The sequence below is a fragment of the Netta rufina genome (genome assembly GCF_964035555.1).
Source record: "Netta rufina genome assembly, chromosome: 14".
Taxonomy (NCBI): Eukaryota; Metazoa; Chordata; class Aves; order Anseriformes; family Anatidae; genus Netta; species Netta rufina.
The window spans coordinates 19,874,871-19,890,995 of NC_140137.1; positions in this window are offsets into that span (position 1 = coordinate 19,874,871).

The window sequence follows — 16,125 nt, forward strand, 5'->3', positions numbered from 1 at the left end:
GTAGCAAGCCAAAATGACACTCAGTTAACAGAGGACTTTATTCTTTCTCAAATATCTGGGGAGCAAACTGGTATTTGAGCTACTTTCCATGCATAACTAAGACCAAATATGAGTTCTGTTGAAATTAAATTGAAAACATACATTGACTTCAGTGGGACTGAGACTCCTAAAATGCCTTTTCTCACAAAAAAAAAAAAAATGGGCAATTGTGTCGGTGAAGATGAGAGAAGGCCATTAAACTGTAATAACATTCACATCCACTCACACCGTTCACTACATCTACGTGCAGCAACCAGGACTTGCCGTTCAGCGGCGGGGTTGTGGAGCCAATTTTTGGCTGCCTCGGCATGCCCCAGGGGGCCTGCTGAGGATGCTAGCAGGGGGCAGCTGCGTGTGGCCGGGGGGACAGGGAACTGGTGCGTGGTGGCACCCCCGGCTTGGGCTGCTCCTGGTGCAGCCCCACGCAGCCCCGCCAGCCGCTCTCTGCCGCAATTAGCAGTGTTTGCAGGGCCGTCGCTGCAAACCCAGCCACCTCGAGGACTCGGACATCAGAGGGAGACAGAGGCAGAACGTGTGAGTTTACACAGATCCATGTGGACCAAATTATTTCTTTCCCCTAGGTCATGCATGCCCCATATAGACACTTCACAGTACTCTGATGGAAATGTTTTGGGTTAATTCTAGTTTTGTGAGGTAGTTTGTTCCTTCTCTCTGCAAAGCTGTAGGCTGAAGGAGAAAACTAGGTTGATCTGTATTGGCAGAGACCTCGATGTAAGCGAGACCTTCAGCCAGCTCCCATTGCTCTCCTAGCCCTGGGAAGGCTGAAGAAGCCTTTCCAATTTCCTACCCTGCCGTGAAGCCCTTTCCATCGTTGCAAGTATGCACGTGGACTTGACATTCAGAGTACTTTATGCATAAGGCCCCATGTATATCATGGTACAAAATAATTGTCCAGTCTTATGGATAGTTTATGCCCCAACGGGGTTTTGTAGATTAATAGTAAAAGAACAAAAAAGCACTTTTAAATTATTTATATTATAAAAAGACATTCTTTATTTTTCTTGGCATCGATATCACTTAGCTAAAAATCGGTTTATAAGAATGCTATTACAGATTTTAAACTATAGCAATGATAAAGCAAACACAAAAAAGCGGAGTTCAGAGCTGAGCAGAGGCCAAACCTCCCGGCGCGAGGCAGCGGGAGCACGGGGCCCGCCGAGGGCTCCCCTCCTGCCCAGGTCGCGCAGCCACGCGTGCGCTCGGGGGGGCAAATGCTGCCAGTGCAATATTCTCACAGCCAACACAGGATGTAGAGGGGGGTTTGGTGACTTGTGACTTTGTGATCTCTACGGGGCCTTGCTCATGTTACATTTTCGGACCTCATACAAGCACTTAATGACTTTGCCGAGGCTGAGTCAGTCTGTTGCACATTGATGTCGATTAAGTGGCACCCACTGAATTACCTCTTCTACTTTCCGACGTGGTTCACTTGTACATAAGTGTAATGTCAAATTGTTTACAGGTTATTTTGTGCGTAATTGTGGAAACAAAAATTTTAACTACAAATTTAAAGGAATTGATTTTACTGGAAGGTGTTAAAAAAAAATGAATGTGCTTAATACAGTATAGACATCATTGATTATGGTCTCACATGAATGCATGTATCTCCGTGTTGTCAGTCCCCACCAGTGAGGTTATTGGCAATATTCTGCAGTCTGTGAATAGCAAATATGCATAAACTACTGTGACTCTGACAAATATAACTCAGTAACTGTTTCTACTGTGGTATGTAAAAAAAAACAAAACAAACAAAAAAAATCAACCTGTAGCTTTTAGCCTGCTGTATTTCCCTGGTACAAAGAACACCGAGACAGAAAGAGACAAGTTGGGAAAAACCGAAGCAGTCACACCAGTGACCTGGGCAGAGTCACTTGCCCAGTGGCTCCTGCCAGGTGGCTTTGGTCCCGCTGCCAAAAAAGCCTGCGTGCAGAGGCTCTGAGGTGGTAAACCACGTGTTGCTGTTGCCCTTCTGCTCCAGCGTCATGGCTGGCAGAAGAGCCAACCTTTTGTTTAGGATCCCGGTAAATGAAGAGAGGAATTATATATTCATGGCTCTCATAAGTGGGTCAGGTGTTACACGATATGCTGCAGAAACGTACAGCTATCAGCACTGTGGTGCTGGGTGGCTGAAATCTGCAGCTAATCTGTGTCTGCCATCCAGATCTGTGCGGATACACTGCAAGAGCACAGACAAGAATAAATAAGTTGGTATCCTTCACCTGTCATATATATACACACATAGATAGATAGATAGATACATACATGCTTTCTTGCCCACTGTAATTTAGCATTGCTTCCTGTTAACCAGTTCTTTACAGATTGGGGATAATTCTCTGATTAAATTTTTGAGTTTTATTTTCCTCATTTATTTCTGTGAGAGGCTGAAAGCACCAGTTCAGTGATTGCAGGCTGGCATCCTTCTTCCTCCCCACCTTGAACAGGGATTTTCTGATGCCGTGATTGGAAAGTACTGTCACCAGCAGCAATACATCTGGAAGAGCCATCGTTACATCAGGGGTTACCTGCCAAAGTATTTCCAAGCATACTTTGAAATACTTTATTGTGCTTTTAAGGCTGCCCCGTGAAGGGAAGGAATGCAATTCTACATTCTTGGAGTGACAGACGTGTAACTTGTGTTCACTGTCACGTTTCCTTCCACCCTTCTCGGGGGTAGTTGCAGCATGGCACCGCTGGTCTCTGCATTCTCATCGCTCCTCCACGCTAACATGACTCAAATAGAGAAGCATAGCTGTAGGCAAGCTGGGGCTGGAAGAGCCAGAAAAGCAGGCAATTGCTCACTTGTGTGGCTGAATATCCTGGGATGATTTTTTTTTTTTTTAATTATTTTTAATCTTTGGTACTTGGCTGATCTCCAGTGGAGCCCTTTCTGACGGTCCCTTCCTGGGAGCAGGCGAGCAGACCCTGGATTTGTGGAGCTCATCCCATCTGGTGCCTTGCCGAGCAGGGTTTCGGGTGCTGCAGTGTCTGCACAAGCATAAGGGAGGCAAAGCCCTTCTGGAAGCTCATCTTGGATGGCGAGGCCTGTGCGAGCAGCCACAGCCACCTGCAGACGGCTGGGGACAGTGAGCTGGGCAGGACGGCAGAGGACAGAGCCTTCTGGTGGGATGAGCTCACATCTGGATCGGCGACCCCGGGACTGGAGCCGAGGGGACAGGGAGAAGGGCGGCAGTGGGGAGCTGCTGGGCCAGCCAGGGGCGGCCGCGATCATGGCTCGCTCAGCAGTGCGCTGGTCTTCGGAGAAATCAGAAGAGGAGATGCTGCTATTACCAGATTTTTATTAGAAACGACACAGGTTACTTTTCCAGGTAGGCTTTTTTGTCCTACTGATATATATCCAAATTATTGCAAGTGTTCAGAGCTGGTAACAGCAACCAGTAACAGCAAACAGCTGGGCTCCAAGTGTCTGTGGAAATGCTGCACCACTGTATGGTATGGATGAGCTCTTTGTGACTAATGGACTTTGACTTTGCAGAACTTTTTTTTTTCTTTTTTTTTTTTTTTTCAGACAATTTGGAATAAACAAAATGTATTTTTTTTTGTTCCCTTTTTTATGCGAAACTACAAATCTCATTTTGTCTGACCTGAAATGACAGCAATGTTTCACTTCAAATGACAACAAAATTAATAACAATTTGTTACACCCCTCTTTGTTCTGTTTTTTCTTAGTTAGACCAGTTTTGAACTGTTGGTCTTCTGAGAATAGAATTTGAATCATTCACTTCTAAAATGACAAGTTACTCATTTTTGCACATTTCACCATGCTCTCTTGTGCCCTTTTTCCCAGCCATTGCTTCTTTCCAGACCCACCATGCATTCCCAAATGCCCCCAGCTCCCTCAAGGGGCTGGCCTCTGCCCCCCAGCCTGGCCACCACCTCGTGTCTGCTGGCTGTGAGCCCCTAGCGAGCACCGCCGCTGTTCCCAGAGCAGAGCAGCGCTCCTGGGGGCTGGCTCCCCTGCACCCCCAGCCAGTTCTGCTAGATGCCCCTCACAGCAACCATGACAACTCTGCTCCTTCCAACAACTGTGTCTCTTCGTAATACACTGTGGCTTTTTCAGAACAGTACATTTTTCTGAAAATATTTTAAGCAGCTCTAATTGTTTGCCTGTGCCAATGTAAGCCATGCTCTGAGGTTTTGCATTATCAGGGATGCACACAAGCATCTCGTCCGTGATGCTGCAGGCAGACCATACTGATTTTTCCCAGGAAAAAGTCCTGTACAACTGCCCAAGCTTCTGGGAGCTGTAGTGAGGTGTTCTGGGCTGTTTCCATTGCCCAGAAAGACACAAAGAAAAGAAGAAAGAAACCAATTCAAGATCAAAGTTTGTTTTGTAAAAATTATTTGCTTTCCTTTGCTGGCTCAAGAGATCACAAGCAGAGCAGTAGCACTCTACCTGTTCTTTTACTTCTTTCAACTTCATTTAATTATGCTAATACTTCATTATGTCGAGGCAGTGCTGGGGGTAGCCACGGGGAAACCAAGCTCTAAGAGCATGCCTCAGTACGGCGCTGTCGTGGCTGCAGGGCCGCAGGTACCAGGTGCCAGCAGACAGCTCTTCAGCACCAGCACGCTCCGTGCTGCATAACAAAAGCCAATTAGCAAGGCTCCATCTCCCTGGTAATAAATCTTAAGAGAAGTTGAACTGTTTTGGAATACATTATTTTCTTCATTTCTTTTCATGTATGAAGGAATCAAAAAGCTTGCTCTTTATTGATAGCTTAGGTGAAGCCAAATTCCAGCGGTCGTGAGGAAAAGGCCCTGTTCACATCTCAGCCCAGCCTTTCCCTGCTTGCCCCTCTGCAGCACGCAGAGTGCTGTGGTGTCTCATCTCCCTTTTCATCTTGCCCAGCCCTTCCCGTCTGTAAGGGAGGAGAAGGCACCGATGCAGCCACCACGGCTGGTGGAGGCCTCCTGCCCGCAGGGCACAGCTCTGCTGCCCCGCACCCCAGCAGCGGGGGGCTCAGCTCCGCAGGTGCCCACAGGTTTCTGGGGCAGGAAGCTGAATTTTTGCTATTCCTAGCACTTCTCAGTACTGTCTCCTTCTTCTGTAAGAGAGGGTGAGAAAGAGCAGTGGGTATTCAGATTAGAGTACCTGTATGATAATTACTGCAGGTTTAATTACCTCCCCTGCACACTGCGCAATGTGCATGGAAAGTAGGAGTGATGCGTTTTGATACCAGGTGGTATCAGAAAATAATTTTAATCTGCCTTACAACTATATAATTAAAGGATCTAATATATAGAAATATATATATACACACAGACGTATATATTTCTGTTTCTTGCCGATCGATTCACAGCGGTTCGGGCCCGTGAGAGCCAGCAGGCCGGCGGCAGCAGGCCAGGCACGGCCAGCTCTGCGCGGTGCGGCTGTGCTGCTCTGGGTGCCGTGGGGAGACCGGCACCAACCCCTTGTGCACACACTTTGGAGGGGAGGACACCTCTCCTGGGTGGACAGTCACCCAACATGACATGCCATCCAAGCAGTTATACAGTGAGGAAGGTCTTGGGGAGGGCTCCGCTGCCAGTCTGCTTCCTTTCTGCTGGCTGCTCTCAGCAGTTCCACCAGACCAAGGGGCAGGCTGAGCAGGGAGTAACCGAGCAGGCCATGGGCTTGGCAGAAATGGGGATGAATCATTGCTGTGCCCCAAAACCAGAGGGAACTGAGCTCGGCAGCGTGCCTGGTGGAGGAGGAAGAGCCTCCCCACAGGCAGGCAGCACAGGGGGCTGCAGGGCAAAGACGAGCCCTCCTGCAGTTTGCAGCCGGTCCTCGCTGCTTGCGCTGCTTCTGCTCCTGCTCCTGAGAGCTGAGGGACTGGTGCTGGCAGCAGCCGCCCCTCAGGCTCCTCCGGTCAGACAGAGTGCAGGGGAGAAATCTGTAAATACAGCAGGTTAAAAACTGGCAAAGTAACTGCGGATCTGTATTTAAAGCAGATGTTTCCCATGTTTTGTAGTATCGTTTTATTGATAAATAAAAATTGACCAAAGACAAAAAGGCATTTGGCATTGTGTGTGTGACCCGGGTCAAGCCGCTCGCTTGGACCCGCTTGTGGCGAGGGGCTGTGCGGTGCTGCCCGAGCAGCTGCACAGCAGGGGCTGCAGGCACGGGGGTGGCCATAGGGACCCCTCCTCATCTTCTGGCAGCACCCTGGGGGGTGGCGGTGGTCCCAAGGGTGTCTCTGAGAGCGCTGCAACCTGGTGGTGCAGCTGCTGCTCCTCATACGCCTGACGCGGAGCCAGCATGGTCAGCCCCGCGCACCTTCGCGTGCAAAAACGAGAGAAAAGCAGAACACGGGCCTGATCCTGCTGCTTAGCAGAATTCTGACAAGGGAAGAAAATACCTGGAATTAGCAGTTTGGTCCCTCAAAATTTGGAGAGGAAGAATCAATGTGCAATTTTGATCACGTCCATTCCCAACCTGAGACGAACACTGCATCGTGTGTACTGGAAAATAGCCTTCCTGCTGCCGCCTCGTCTCCGCAGAGCAACATTTGCGTGCCTGACGGCAGAATGACAAAGCGGCAGCTCAGATGCTTGTGGAGGTGGGTGTGAAGCTGGGGGATCAGATGCTGCGGGCGGCAGGCTGGAGCTGATGACCTCCGGAGGAATCTTCCAACCTGGCGTGCTGCGTGGGACGGGGAGCAGAGGAAGGCAGGGCCGGTCAGCCGCTGCAAGGCAGGAGGGAACTGGAAAAGGAACACGGGGAAGGGGGTGACAACAAAAATATCACTAGTGGCTGACAAATTATCCCCAAATGTTCAGGATTTTAAGGCACATCAAGACACACAAAACTTGAAGCGGTGTAACCACATGTAAATTAGCCGCATCCCAAAGAAATGCTTGAGAGTAATAGTTTCATCAGAGACTCATTAAAATCACTAAAAATATTTGCAACACAAACATGTTTTATGTGACATAAACTTTGCACCTTTGCAGCTGTAGTTTTATTATTATGCCCATATTTTGTGAGGGGAAACTGAGGCACAGCTGTTAGAATTATTTTGCCTTAGAGATCACAGCAAGCAGTAGCCAGAGGTACTAAAAGCATCTCATCTTGTCTAACTCCCAGTCAGGTGTGCCTGTGCTGCACCAGCCTGCCAAATATAAACCCTTTATCAGATTTTATTTAGTCTTTACTGAAGCAAAACATTCACTGACTTCAAGATTTAGTGCTGATGGTGCTAGGAAGCCAATACCTGGGATCCTGCGAATGTCCATTTACCCATGAAATAGAGCTGGGCACATAGAAAGCGTGCAGCAAGGAGTCGTGTTTCAGATTTAACCCCTTTCACCACCTGGGGAGCGTTTACAGAGGTCTTCTCTCTGTAGACACTGTTGGAGTGTCAAAAATCATTTAGTGTATTTTAATGTAAACATTTTTTTTGCATATGGATTTGCTGACCTGCTGAACATCCAATGACGAGATTATTTCTGTGTTTGCTCTGTTGTCTTAGACCTCATTTAAAATCCTGGAACCCAGATATTAGCGCATCAGGTTCCTGCCATGCTGTGCTATGAGGCAGCAGCCCCGGGAGGTTTCTCCCAGAGGAGGAAGGCCACCAGGCTAACCGCAGGCACACCAGCAGCCTGCTCTGGCACCGTCCCTTCCCAGGCTGGCTGGAAGACATGCATTATCTGAAATGTAATTTCTGCTTTCTCTATGATCCTGTCCGTGTTAGTCGAAGTCATTATTAAGCTACTCTAATTATTTTTAAAAATCCAATAAAGTCATCTAATATGTGCAATGCTAATGTAAAGTATTGGGAATAGTCTGTAGTTTAGTGGTATTAGCAGTGCTAAAATAAATGGTACTACTCATGAAGCTGTGCACTTTAATGTTCACCATTAGCTGAAATAACTGTTCTTGATCTGTTTATAGTTATTCACTAGGACATTATATCTGAGCCCTTCTTACCTCTTCTATTAGACACTGTCCTATTGTGAGTGCCGTCAGCACCCACAGAATTTTACTCCGCAGCTGAAGGGGAAAGGCAGCTGCGGGGTGCCCCTGGGAGGAGCCCCCGAGGCCACACAGCCCCTGGCTTGGACAGCAGGCGCCAGAGCTGGGTCCCACATCTCCTGAGCTTGCAGCTCTTGCAGGAGAGCCGCGGCAGTCCCCAGCCATCACCAGGGGCAGCCTGACCCCACCCAGCAGGTCCCCCAGCCCCTGCAGGATACTCCTCGAGTTGTCATTGCTGTCTGTGGTTGCAGGAAGACAAAAAAAGAAAAAAAAAAAACAAAAACAACAACAACAACAACAACAACAACAACAACAACACATCCCTCCCTTCTTTCCTGGCAAAGACATTGTTTGAAACATTGTCCCTGACTGCCGTGGCAGTAAGACTTAGCCCCCTGCACTCCAGAAGCCTGGATGCCTTCAGCCACACTTCTCCCTCTGCCCTGAGGTCTTCACTTTGCCCTGCAGCTTCGTATCATTCTCGGGACTGTTCTTACCTGACTTATCCCACACACAGTTACTGCCACATTTGTCACTACATGACAATTTAGATTTTCAGGCTGTCCGCAAATCTAATATATTGACCTAATTATCTACAGAAATCATTCCATCCTGTGCCAGCCTCTTCATGCACTTGCACAGCTTTTAGCCAAAACAGAGGACTGAAGATTTTCCCTCATAATGTCATATATTTTTAATCACTCACATCTTCATGTCATATCTAATACCTTTCTTTTTGTCTAGGGCAAGCTTCCCTGAGCACAGAAAATTCTTCACCTCTTTACCTCTGCTACTGCTTCAAGCTGCTTGTCATGCCCGGCGTTGCGTTCAGTATTCATACTTATCTCTCAGTCACAAGCAGGTTTATTTTTTCAGCAGTAGGGCTGAGAAGTAAATCCAGCTAACAATGCAGAACTAAAACCTGGCAGTTTAATTGCAGTTGTTCAGTATGCCTCCCCAGCAAGGAAAATACGAGCGAGAACATTTCTTTCCCCACCTCCCTGGTGCAGCAGGTACTTGTCACTGCGACTGCTTCCCCTGTGCTGCAGAGACCCCCGGCACGGGGGGCTGCCAGCTCCCCACCTGCTCCAAGCTCTTATTTACTTACTTTACTTACTTACAACGAGGAACAGGTAGCTCGGTCACCATCTGGAGATAACCGACTGATACTGAGTATATCAAACAGAAGAATAGAGCAGTGTTGGAAGTGATCTCGAAAGGCACCTGGTCTGGCCTCTTGCCACCGTACAGCTGCATCCAGCCCTGCTGAGGTCTGAATAGCCTGGTTTAGGTATTTCCAGAGAGGGATATTTAGTAGTTTAGTAAACCAGTATCACCGGGCTAACAGCCCTCACCAGGAGAACATCCCTGCTGCCTAACATCAGCCTACTGTGCTGGGATATAGAGCTAATACCTACACTGAACGCTAAGGACAATTTTACCATGCAGCTTGTTACGAATTTCAATTATTCAGAGGTTTCTCAAAGCTTCCCCCAGCCCTCTTTCTTTCTTTTTTTTTTTTTTTTTTTTTTTTTTTTCTGGTGAGAGCTGCAGTTTGCATGCTTTCATTATAAGCCATTTTCAGTGCTATCTGGAACAGCTCCAGCAGAGTTGGAGCTTTGCTTTCTTTTTTTCCTAAAGACAATATAAGCTGGCATTTGGATGTCTAAGTCTCAGAGGACAGCTCTCAAATAGCAGAGATGCTTTCAAAACCCCCAACTGAATCTGTTTTGGAGAATCTGGTTTTCTGTAAGCCTGTGCAGAGCCTGGATATGGCAAAGATGTTCTTGGCCAAGCAGACGGGCAGGAGCCCACCACTTTGCTAGCACTGGCAGGGGCTATCCTAATGCTGAACTCCCTGGCAAGACCCAGCTCCTAAAGCACAGACCAAGCGTGCTGAAATCCCTGCAATGGGCTGTATTCAGCTAAAAATCCACATCTGAAGTAGAGGCACATGCAGTTAGAAAGGGGAAGCTCAGCAGCCTCCAGGGCTCAACCCCAGCAACCAGCTCGCTGCGGGTGCAGGCTCCCGGGGATGCTGCAGCAGGAACAGGGAGGTTTTGTTATGCACTGGAGCTCTGCAGGGAAATGAGACTCACTGGGCCAGAAAGTTTAAATATTCAAAAAGAGTCCAACTCAGTGAGCAAGTAGAAGCATTATTTCTGGTCTCTGATTCCGCCTCAGGAACTGCCTGTACATTTTCTAGTTATTAATGAATGAATAAAGCTCATAAACAGCATTACTTTCCCTTCACCAGTAACTCTGGCCTGGGTTTACTACAGCGTATCCTCACGTCAGCAGGAGGGGCGAGGACGTCCCCAGCTCTGGACCAGGCTCTTTGTGCTCTCTGGCTGCTCTGGGTCGGGGGGGTCCTGCAGAGCTAAGGCTCGCCCCTCCTGAGCCTCCCACGCTGAGCGCCCGCACTGCCAAAGTCCCTGAGGCTCTCCAAATTAAACAACTAAACAGCAGCTGTCGTCACCTCTGCTGCTGATCTGTGGCTATGCAGATACCCCAAGCACCCTGGAGAAGCAAAGCACTTAGACCACCGAGGCTGGCAGGAGCTGGATCTGTGCTGGACACCACACCAGGGCCAAATAGTAAAATGCACTTCAGGTTTCTGACTTCAACATGCACAAGCTGACATTTAAGCATTAAAAAAGCGTTTGGCTTTTTTTTTTTTTTTTTTTTTTTAATCAGTATAAAGTCATCAGCCTTGAAGTATCACCTATCGGTATGATATCTACACTTCCAGCGGTTCCTGTATTTTTAAAGTTAATTAAGTATTAAATGCTACACCAGGACCTAGATGCTGAACCCAGTTTCAATAAATTAAACTAAATTTGCTCCTTTGAGTGGCCTCTTTATCAAATATTAAATCATTTCATAACTTCAAACACAGAGAAATATCAAGCTGTTACAGCTTGTAGGGCAACAAGTTCCTGGCTCTGCTCTGCACCCAGAGCTGCAGCTGCAAACAAGCGAATTGGGCAGGGGGTAGCCAAAGCACCTTCTATTTTTTCCAGTTACTCATCTATGCCCTGAAATGGGAAAATGGATATTCACTTTAGACCTACCTGTTAGGGATACAAATGTTATTCTGCTTTTTATAAGGCTGTAATGCTGCAGTTAAGTCCTTCCTGAAATGACAGAACAGGTGAGCTGTTTTCCAGTGATCATTTCTCCAGGCAGACCAGATTTTCATCCTGCAGCCGTACTTAGCAGTATTATAACAAATATCCTCCTCCAGGTTAAACCTTCAAAGGCATCCCAAACCATGTATTTAAATGATAGCAAAAAAAATTCCCCTAACTCTTTAAAGGTAATGATCTTCATTTTCATTTTCCACGTTTCTGTCCTTATAATAGCCATGTGCTAAATCTTCATGAGATTTTTATAGTTTCACTGAAGGAATATTTGCATAATTATTAGTGCATAATCTACTTTAATAGTCCCACTGATTTTACTATTATAGCTAAATGTATGTGGTGTCAAATTTAAGCACGTAGAGTTCTGGACAGTTCTTGGACAAATACTGTGCCTGCTGCAAAGAAAGTAAGCCTGTTTTGTCCTGGAGGGGGGGCGGCCTGCCCCAGTACCACGATCCCCCTTCCTTGTGGCAGGTGCTGCTTAACGCTTGGCTCTGGGGACCGTGGGTGTGGAGCAGAGCCAATGGAAAATTGTGGGCTCGGTGTTCGGGGTGGGTTTCATGCTAGCTGAATGTGCTCTGGCTTCCTGCTGTCCTCTTTTGGAATCTTCCCCCATGGGGCTGACATGAAAATATATAAAAGGCATCTACTAAAATAAGAATAGTGAGGGGTATGGATGCTGTGATGACAGCAAGTGTATAAGGAGGATATATATCTATATATAGAGAGAGATATAAAAGGAGGAACTTTTGAGGAAAATCATTGAGCTACTGATATTTTCCAACCAGAGCATGTTCTCTTATAAAATGTCATTTCTAGAATTATTTTTTTTGACCATTCTAATAGAGACTGATAAATGTTCTTTTCCTTAGGGCTTGTCAAGAACAGAGGTGATTGATGCTGTGCTCAGAAGTAGACAAAAATGTTCAGTACAGCATCTCCAAGTATGAATAATGGTGTAAAGCTAATCTAGACTAAACATTTTTTTTATGTATTTAAAATTCTTACAGCAGCAATTCAGGTGTAAATCATAACCCTCCATGAAAACCATAGTAAAGACTTTTAACTCATAAAATCTGGAAAATGAAGAAAACAAGCAAAAACTGTCTCAAAATATGTAGGTAAAAGTATGGAGTGAATACAGTCTTGGGGCAAAAAGCTTTTCTGCATTGCTTTTGAAAATGTCAATATACAGTTACTGCTATTTGCCAAAAATGCTAACGTTTTAATTGAGAGATCCCCCCATCCTGAGCCCAGAGACTGGGGATGCCTCTTCCCTCCCACATCCAAGCTCAATCCTGAAGTTCAGCTCATAATGCCTTATTACCAGCAGAGAGTGGTGTGCAAAATGCTCTGTTCTTTAAATGATATATTAAATTAACTTTCCTTCTGTCATTTCATGTGGAAGTTAAATATTTCTGCATAACTCTAGACAGCCGATGACAATCTGGTAGGATTAGCTGAACAACTTTCTCTTCATCGCGTGAAGAAGCCCAGAGTGCGAGTGGTGCCGGAGCCTCGCAGCAGCACTCCAGGCTCGTGCTGGGCTCTGGCGCCTGGTTCGGGTACTTCTTCCCTCCTGGTAAATGCTGCTCACGGCAGGGGAAGGTAGGAAGGGGCCAGCTTTTGGCCCTGTTCCACCAGCCTTGGTGCAGCCGGTTCTCCCTATGGCACCAGGAGCATGAGGATCTTTTAGAAAGCACTTCAGGGTAGTGGCAAAGCTGAGATCCCAAAGTCCTCCTGAAGGAGCTTTTTTTCATTACAGAAGAAGCACGAAATTTTACTCTGAGGATATTGTCAATACCCGTTTCATATTTAGCTCCTGAACTAGCCCCATTAGATGCAGCTCCAAACATATGACAAAACGAGGTGTAGATTCATAATTTTATCATTTTCTGTTTTGAGTACTATAACTTCTCTTGGTTGTTTCAGAAGATCCTCTGCTGGTTCGTGGATATGTTAATATAGCTTATGGTTGAGAAATATATCAGCACATGCCAGGAATTGAGGCATGCAGGGCACTGTTGCTTTGGCTTGGTAGAAGAAAAGCACTCCTAGCAATGCACACCCTTCTGCCTGTGGTATCACCTGTTCTACTCCAGGGATTTCGGCCTCCTGAGACACCGTACAGTATTCCAAATTTGTTATTGCACAACAAATAACCCTAATTGTTATCCTTTCAGCTATATGCATGCAATGACAGTAGAAGTTTGCAACTTTTTTTAACAGGACCTGTCAGAATAACATGATTAAATGCTGCTGTCATATCCCAAAATTGTGCCTACTGTAATCTTCAAGTTTTTTCAACAATTTTGATGGTACCTTATTTCCATAATAGCAGATAAACAACCATGTAGTACAAGGCTATAATTTCATTGATTGTTCCTGGCAACCTTGTATACTGTGACAGCTCCTGCAGCTCAAGTGATTTGTCACTTGGATCTCAAGATTCAACTCTTCTGTCTTACGCGGGCTCATATTTTACATACAAACCACTGACATTTCCCTTCCCCAAAATAAAAATGTAAGGATCACACAGAACTCTGACGCTTCGTTTTACCACACCTGCAGCGGGTCAGTAAAGGCACCGAGCAGCACCCCTGCCCCACATGCAGGCACTGGGGCCGACATTCCCTCTGCTCCTTCCCCACCTGGGCACCCGGCTGGGACTGAGCCATCCTCCAGGGGAAGTCAGGAGAAGCTTGAGGCACAGAAGAGAAGAACAGGCCCTTCAAAAAGGAGCCTGACCTGCAGCTGGGAAACCTCAGCTGCCCACGTCCATCCTGAGCCAGCTCCTGAGCTTGTGCCCCCATGGGACCACCACAGCCCGGGCAAGTGGGAAGGGGTGCATGTAGTGGTCTGGGGGTGCTCATGGAAACCACCACTGCCATTCGGGTGCTGGAAACGTAGCCTTTTTGTCTCCGTGAAAGACAAACAGTCAGCATCCTCCTTTGTAAATGATGCAGCTGTAAGAAATTAGGAAATAACTTCTAGATAAATAGATTTATTGGTGCAATTTGGTTTTACATGGCTAGAATGGTGTGTTTATAAAATATTTATAGTTTTCCTCTGCAGTGATGGAATGAGAACCAATTAAACAATGTGTGGGTCTTCATTAGTGCTATTTCACACACAGGTTTTTTTTCTGCCTCATCTTGTCCCTTCATTAAGCTTGCCCTCATAATAAGTTGACCCAGATCATTAGTTAATAATTAACTCTTCAGTACAAAATCAGATTCCTCAACATAGCATTACTGGTTACAAATTTAAGATTATGCATAAACCTGTATGCATTTGTCTGTTCCATATTTAAGTCATTCCGTTATTCATCCAAAACCTCATCAGAACAGATAATAAACTACTTCATGAACAGATGTGCCACTTATTCATCTAGTTCTATAATGATAATGAAGAAAATTTAATCTGGAGTGTCTATGGAAGATGATCTAAAAGACAGATTGGTGTGAATAATAAAGACACTACACAAGAATTTAAAAACTGACATGAAAAGGCAATCATTAACTACTCTACAATGCTGCCTTTGATATAGTCCGATAGCGTATAAAAACAAGCACCTCTTGGGTGTTGGACTCCACAAGGAGCTACTGTTTCTGCAGATGTAAATGCTCTAAATTGCTTTTGCTTTAAAGAAATATAAAAGATAATTTCTCTTACAGCTGGAAGCAACATCTGACATTGCAAAATGCTGAAAACATGTTGGAGAGAGACTGGAGATTTCAGACATTCAAGGTGAGTGAGATAACATGCATAGCAGAGTATTTAGCCAAAAAATAGAAAAAGGCAGAGACGAATTGGAATCTATGAGACCAACATGCTCTGAAGAGCCATTTACCCCTCATTAGCTAGATATATATTTATCTGTTTCCTCATATATGCTGCTATTGATTCCTGTCAATAGAAAAAAAATCAGGAATGCAATAGAGCCAGGAGGCACTTACTGTAGATGGATATTTGCAAAGACGCTAATGGAGATGCACAGCTACATGGTTGCTGTTAACAGTCAAAAAGATCATTTAAAATCCCCAAAGTGTCTTTGAAGAAAAAAAAAGGCATTGGATTCAATGTTGGTGAAATGTCCTAGATTGACATCTGTCTTCTGTTTATTCCCACGGCAAGAAAAGCACAAACTGCTCAGTGCAAGCTCTCCAAGCAATGAACCGGGGGAAGGGGACGGGGGATGGAAGAAGACAAAAAAAAAAAAAAGAGAGAGAGAGACTATCTGGGGGAGGGGGCAGGGGGTAGGAGTCCACAGACTGATGCCCATAAACTTGCATTGGCTTTGAAGTTTACACTGGCTGCACATGAACCACCTGCAGGTCGTCACGAGCACATGAGGCAGACCGGTGGCAAAGTCACCGCTTGCTGCTGGGAAGCCCAACGTGGAGCCCTCGCCCCTTGGTGGGCAGGCTGGGGACCAGGTGCTGGCATGGGACCATGCTGGGGCCATGTGGCTGGAGTGGAGCTGTGAAACCATGCCAGCACCCAAAGAAAACACCTTTGGGCTCATGGATGTGCTCCAGAGCCTTTGAAGATATGAAGTGTTCCTGGTGTGTTCAAACCCTCTCTGGAGCAGAGGCCTTGCCCAAAGGACTACCACGGCTCCAAGGAGGGCTCCGGTGGCTGGTCCCTTCCCATCCTGGCTGTGCAGGGGCTGTGTGGGGCTGTCCCCCTGCTTGGGATGGGCACCGAGCCCACGGCAGCAGCAGCAACCCCATAGTCCAGCCAGCTCGCCTCTCACCTGACCCCAAAGCAACTGCAAAGGAACTGGGCATGAACACCCACCGCTGGGCAAACTGCTGCTCCGAGTGACTCGTGCAGCGATGCGGGACATCAGTGTCCTTTCCCCAGGGCTGCAATCTGCACGTCCTCGGTGCTGTGCTCCCACGTCCTTAGCTGACAGAGCCAAAGTCATTCCCT